At 48.7% G+C, this 6,526-nt stretch overlaps 1 protein-coding gene across 2 annotated transcripts in view; it reads left to right on the top strand.

The window, feature by feature from the left end:
- The window catches only part of PLEKHG3 (pleckstrin homology and RhoGEF domain containing G3), a 75,447-nt gene that overhangs the window by 1,154 nt on the left and 67,767 nt on the right, over positions 1–6,526 (top strand). The gene's annotated exons all lie outside the window — the stretch shown is intronic.

Genomic DNA, 6,526 nt, shown 5'->3' with positions numbered 1-6,526 from the left:
ACAAAAAAAAAAAAAAAAAAAAAAAAGCTACATTTTACATGATTTTATTCCTATAAAATTCTGGAAAAGGCCAAATTACTGAGATGGACATCAGATCGGTGAGGGGGTAAGGGGAGCATGGTTAACTACACAAGGGTATGAAGAACCTTTTCAGGGTGATGGAACTGTCCTTATCTTAACTGAGGTGATAGTTACACAACTGTACACATTTGCCAAAACTCATTTCAGACAGAGTTTTGCTCTTGTTGCCCAAGCTGGCGTGCAATGTTGCGATCTCAGCTCACCGCAACCTCCGCCTCTCAGGGTTAAGCGATTCTCCTGCCTCAGCCCCCTAAGTGGCTGGAATTACAGGCATGTGCCACCACGCCCAGCTAATTTTGTGTTTTTAGTAGAGACAGCGTTTCTCCATGTTGGTCAGGCTAGTCTTGAACTCCCGATCTCAGGTGATCCACCCACCTCGGCCTCCCAAAATGCTGGGATTACAGGCATGAGTCACCATGCCCAGCTTGAAAGTTACATTTTAAGAGTGAATTTTACTGTATGTAAATTATATTTCATAAACATGACTTAAACATAAAGATTCCGCCAGGCGTGGTGGCTCACAACTGTAATCCTAGTACTTTGGAAGGCTGAAGTGGGTAGATCACAAAGTCAAGAGATCGAGACTATCCTGGCCAACATGGTGAAACCGTGTCTCTACTAAAAATACAAAAATTAGCTGGGCATGGTGGCACGCACCTGTAATCCCAGCTACTCGGGAGGCTGAGGCAGGAGAATCGCTTGAACCTGGGAGGTGGAGGTTGCAGTGAGCCAAGATTACGCTACTGCACTCCAACCTGGTGACAGAGCAAGACTCCATCTCAAGCACAATAAAAATAAAAATAAAAGAAATAAAAATTCGACAGGTGTCAGAATTACATTCTATAACTCAGCTATGTAAAAAAAGAGAAGAAGTGCCCCTTTATTCTCTAGAACTGAGATAAACTTCACAATTCTCATTCCCATTAATATTAGGTGGGAGAACTTACACTTGACAATTAAGGAAAACCAGGCTCTTCCACTGTAAATTAGTTTTATTAAGTTAGTTCAGCCTTGCTTGGATAAAATTTCAGCCAAATCCCTGCCTGGACTGTCACCTCTTCTCTGGGTGTGTCCCCTTCCTGCCTCTTCTGCTCCCAGCCCCACCCTGTGGATAACTGGGTGCGGGGGCCTGTGCTGCCCTCTTTACATCTGCTGATGTAAGGGCCTGTGCTGCCCTCTTTACATCTGCTGATGTAATAGTCAGGGTCTGGCTAGGGGGACCTGGTGGTTAACCCGGCTTGTGGGTCCTGTGCCAGCTCTGCTGGTCCTGTAGATACAAACCGGAGCCCCTCCCATGTCCCCAGTGCTTTCCATTTACCTCCTGGCTTCAGCCTGAGGCAGGTCCACAGGCTCTCAGCTCGCAATCGCCTGTGCATTCCCTAGGGCCTCCTAGGGACTTCTGGGTTTCTCCTGGCCACACTCAAGTCAAGGGGAATTGAGGTGGGGCAGTGTGAAAGGGGTGGAACACCTAAGGTCCCTCTTCCAGATTCAACACACCATGAAGTTGTCTCTACTTTGCTGGAGCCACTCCAGGTAGACATAAGGACATGCTGGAAGCGGACTGACTGCTCCAGGGCTCCAATCAAAAAGTGGGCACGGGGCCAGGCGCTGTGGCTCAAACCTGTAATCCCAGCACTTTGGGAGGCCGAGATGGGCGGATCACTAGGTCAGGAGATCGAGACCATCCTGGCTAACACGGTGAAACCCCCGTCTCTACTAAAAAATACAAAAACAAAAACTAGCCAGGCAAGGTGGCAGGCGCCTGTAGTCCCAGCTACTCTGGAGGCTGAGGCAGGAGAATGGTATAAACCCGGGAGGCGGAGCTTACAGTGAGCTGAGATCCAGCCACTGCACTCCAGCCTGGGCGACAGAGGGGGACTCCGTCTCAAAAAAAAAAAAAAAAAAAAAAAAAGTGGGCACGGCTGGGTGCAGTGGCTCATGCCTGTAATCCCAGCACTTTGGGAAGCTGAGGTGGGTGGATCACTTGAGGCCAGGAGTTTGAGACCATCCTGGCCAACATGGTGAAACCCTGTCTCTACTAAAAATATAAAAAGTAGCTGGGGCGTGATGGCACACACCTGTAATCCCAGCTACTCAGGAGGCTGAGGCAGAATTGCTTGAACCTGGGAGGCAGAGGGTGCAGTGAGCCAAGATCATACCACTGCAGTTCAGCCGGGGTGACAGAGTGAGACTCCATCTCAAAAAAAAAAAAACCAAAAAAAGTGGGGCACACATGTTTTGTTTGTTTGTTGTTGTTATTCTTTTTTTGTTTGTTTGTTTGTTTTTTGGGAGGGACAGGGTCTCACTCTATTACCCAGTCTGGAGTGCAGTGGCACAATCATGGCTCACCGCAGCCTCAACTTCCTGGGCTCAAGCAATCCTCCAGGCTCAGCCTCCCAAGTAGCTGAGACTTCAGGTATGAGCCACCACACCCAGCTAATTTTTTATTTCTAGTAGAGATGAGGTCTCACTATGTTGCCCAGACTAGTCTTGAACTCCTAGGCTTAAGTAATCCTCCTACCTTGGCCTCCCAAAGTGCTGGGATTACAGGCCTGAGCCACCACATCTAGTAACATATGTCATTTTTGTCTCTGACATGCTCTTGACCTCTGTGGAGTTTTCCTACTGTTATACCTGCCACCAACAAGGTTTGACAAGGGTGAGAGAGCACTGGCAGCCGATCTCCATTCCCATCACCCCTTCAAGCTCCAGAGGGTTCACACTTCCTCTTTCTGTTTTTCAGAGACTTCCCTTCCATCATATTTTCCTTCTTCCCTGCCCTGTGGATTTTTCTAGATGGTATCTACCTTTCTCCTTCCCTAGGACCACAAGCCCTGTGGTGCAATGAGAACATATGGCTTACTGATAATGAAAATGGTTTTGAAAGTGGTTCAAAACAATATCTCCATTACTGTAAGGTTTTCAGAATAATATAGTCATGTTTTTGTTTTGCCTTTTTTTTCCCTTGAGACAAGGTCTTGCTCTGTCGCCCAGGCTGGAATGCAATGGTGCAATCATGGCTCACTTAGCCTCAACCGCCTGGGCTCAGATAATCCTCCCACCTCAGCCTCCTGAGTAGCTGGGACTACAGGCATGTGCCACCATGCCAGGCTAATTTTTCTATTTTTTTGTAGAGATGGGGTTTCACCATGTTGCCCAGGCTGGTGTCCAACCCCTGGGCTCAAACAATCCTCCCACCTCGGACTCGTGAAGTGCTGGGATTACAGGTGTGATCCACCACACCTAGCCAAGGTAATCGTTTCTAAATGCCCTTTAAAACAATACAAGTTTTCTGAACTAGAGGAATTTCATCCATTCAGACATACAACACACATTTGATTATCTTTTCCTCCAAGCCTGTTCTTCCTTCTGGTTTCTAATCCACCCAGGCACCACTGTCAGAAATTGGGACCCCTTGTTTTATTTGACTTCTGCCCCCACTCTGTCACTGTACATTCTTCCTCTTTAAATGAGAACAATTTTTATCTCTGCCTTCTCTCCCTGCCCGGTGCTGTTGCCTTAGTGGAGGCCCTCAGTCTTTCTGGCTTTTGGAATGATTTTCTGATTGACCCCCGAAGTTGCCACTGCTCATCCTTCTTGCCACTGGTATGGTTTCCAAACCTGTCAGACTGCCGATCCTCTGCTTAAAATCCTCTGTATGTCCCTGTGCTGGTGTTATGCGGCCCCTGCCTGTCTCTGAAGACTCAACTCCTTCTCCTTTACATGCAGCCTCTGCCCCAGCCACACCACATGACTTGCAGGGGCCTGGTGTGCTGTGCTGGTCCACAGCTCTGTGCCTTTGTGCATGCTGTTCCTCCTGCTCCAATGTCCCTCATCATCTTCTTATCATTTGACATTCAGCACAAAGATCTCCTTCTCCCTGGGGCCTTTCTGATCTCTCCCAGCAAGAATGCTGTGCTTTGGGTCAGCATGGTCCCAGCTTGCCTCCATTAGGATACTTGTCACGCGGAACTGTGTCACAGTGCTAGGCTGTGAGCTCCTTGGAGCCAGCAATAGGCACTAGTAACCTCAGTTTCCCCAGCATTTAGCACAATGCCTGACTCAAGCCAGCCCAGTGAATGAATAATGACAAGCACTAGCCCTGGAACTAGTCAAGATCTTGAAGGTCACTGGGTTCCAATTTTCCAGAGAGTCTCAGAGAAGTTAAGTTACTCACTCAACCTTACGCAGCTAATTGGTGACAAAACTAGACCTGGGCTGGGCACGGTGGCTCACGCCTGTAACCCCAGCACTTTGGGATGTCAAGGTGGGTAGATCACCAGAGTTCAGGAGTTTGAGACCAGCCTGGCCAACATGGTGAAACCCCATCTCTACTAAAAATACAAGAATTAGCCAGGCATGGTGGCAGGTGCCTGTAGTCCCAGCTACTTGGGAGGCTGAGGCAGGAAAATCGCTTGAACCCTGGAGGTGGAGGTCGTAGTGGGCTGAGATCGCACCAGTGCTCTCCAGCCTAGGCAACAGAATGAGACTCTGTTTCAAAACAGGCCAGGCACGGTGGCTCATGCCTGTAATCCCAGCACTTTGGGAGGCTGAGGTGGGTGGACCACCTGAGGTTGTAAGTTCGCGATCAGCTTGACCAACATGAAGAAACCCCGTCTCTACTAAAAATACAAAATTAGCCAGGCATGGTGGCACATGCCTGTAATCCCAGCTACTCAGGAGACTGAGGCAGGAGAATCACTTGAACCCGGGAGGTGGAGGTCGTGGTGAGCCAAGATGGCGCCATTGCATGATCTGGAGCCGGGGCAACAAGAGCAAAACTCTGTCTCAAAAAAAACCAAAACAAACAAACATACAAACACACATACGCGCGCGCGCGCCCACACACACACACACACACACACACACACAAACTAAACCTGGTGCTTTGACTCGAAGTGCAGAGCTCTTTCTACCACTCTGACCTCTAGACACAAGAGAGGGATGAGGTAGGGAGGGGGAGTGGTGGGGACCTAGGCTGTGGGCAGGGGACGATGAGAAGACACCAGAGGTAGAAATGTAACTTGGAGTTGATTGAACTTATTCTCAAGCTGGAAAATGGGTCAACTCCACAAAAGATTCTTTTTGTCAAACCCTGTTCCTCTCACCTGAGCCATTGGGATGATGCGCTCTATGTCCACAGGAGCAGCTGACACCTGAAGTTACAGTAACAATGGCGTGGAATCCATTTCAATAAAAGCCTCACTTCTTTTCACTGCCGATTTGTTTGAGGCCCAGACAATTCATCTAGCCTGATTACACGAGCATTCTCCCAGAGATTTCATTGCTTTGTTTCCTTTTCTTTTCTTTTCTCTTTTCTTCTCTTTCTCTCTCTTTTTTTTTTTTTTTTTTTTTTGGATAGAGTCCCACTCTGTCACCCAGACTAGAGTGCAGTGATGTGATCTAGGCTGATCACAACCTCCACCTCCCAGGTTCAAGCAATTCTCCTGCCTCAGCCTCCTGAGCAGCCAGGACTACAGGCACACGCCACCATGCCTAGCTAATTTTTGTATTTTTAGTAGAGATGGGGTTTCGCTATGTTGGCCAGGCTGGTCTTGAACTCCTGACCTCAGGGGATCTACCCACCTTGGCCTCTCAAAGTGTTGGGATTACAGGCGTGAGCCACCACACCCGGCCGCTTTGTTTCTTTAAAAACAAAATTTGTATGTTGTGACTTTAAAAGTAGCTGTGCTAAATGAATCCTCATCTGATTCCCTCCTGGAGACTCAGTGTGGGGTGGCTGAAAGAGCACTGGGGTCACATGGACCCAGGGCTGAATCTTGGCTCTGCAATTGGCTAACGGCACTTACGACTAGGGAGAGCAAGTCATTTAACTGCGCTGAGCCTGAGCTTTGCTTCTATAAGAATGGAGGTTGTGATACTCTTCCCGGCGGTGGTTCTGGGAATGAAGATGGGCCCTAGAGAAGCAGCCAGCAGAGCGGAGAAAGCCTGGTTCTGGAGCCAGAGCACCTGGGCACCTGGATTTGAATTCTTGTTCCACTCCTTGCCAGATATGTGACCTCAGACAGGTTACAAACCCTCTCTGTGTGGTAGCTTCCTTCACTTGTGTGTGTGGTACTTGGACAATGCCTGGCACGTAGTCAACATCACCTTAGTGTAAGCTGGAGAAAACATGGAACATGGTGCCAGGCACTAAACACACACGAGTTCCTTTCTTCTTCCCCTCTCAGAGGAGCCCAATGCTGTGCCTCCCTCTGGTGGATACACAGGATCCTAGCCTAGGCTCTTCAGCCTAACCCTGTAGCAATTTATGATACATCTGAAGAAACCAAGTCCTCCCTTTTCTCTGTACAGCCAATGACAAGTAAACTCTCGCTTGTCACTGGAGTCACCACGTTTTCACCCTCTCTGGCCCCTTAAATGGAGCCATAGCCCTAGCAGGCCTGTGCTTATACCTCTAGCCCTCATGCTTATATCCCAGGAA

This window comes from Piliocolobus tephrosceles, chromosome 6 (assembly GCF_002776525.5).
Source record: "Piliocolobus tephrosceles isolate RC106 chromosome 6, ASM277652v3, whole genome shotgun sequence".
NCBI classification, from domain to species: domain Eukaryota; kingdom Metazoa; phylum Chordata; class Mammalia; order Primates; family Cercopithecidae; genus Piliocolobus; species Piliocolobus tephrosceles.
This window is presented reverse-complemented; position numbering and strand designations above follow the sequence as displayed.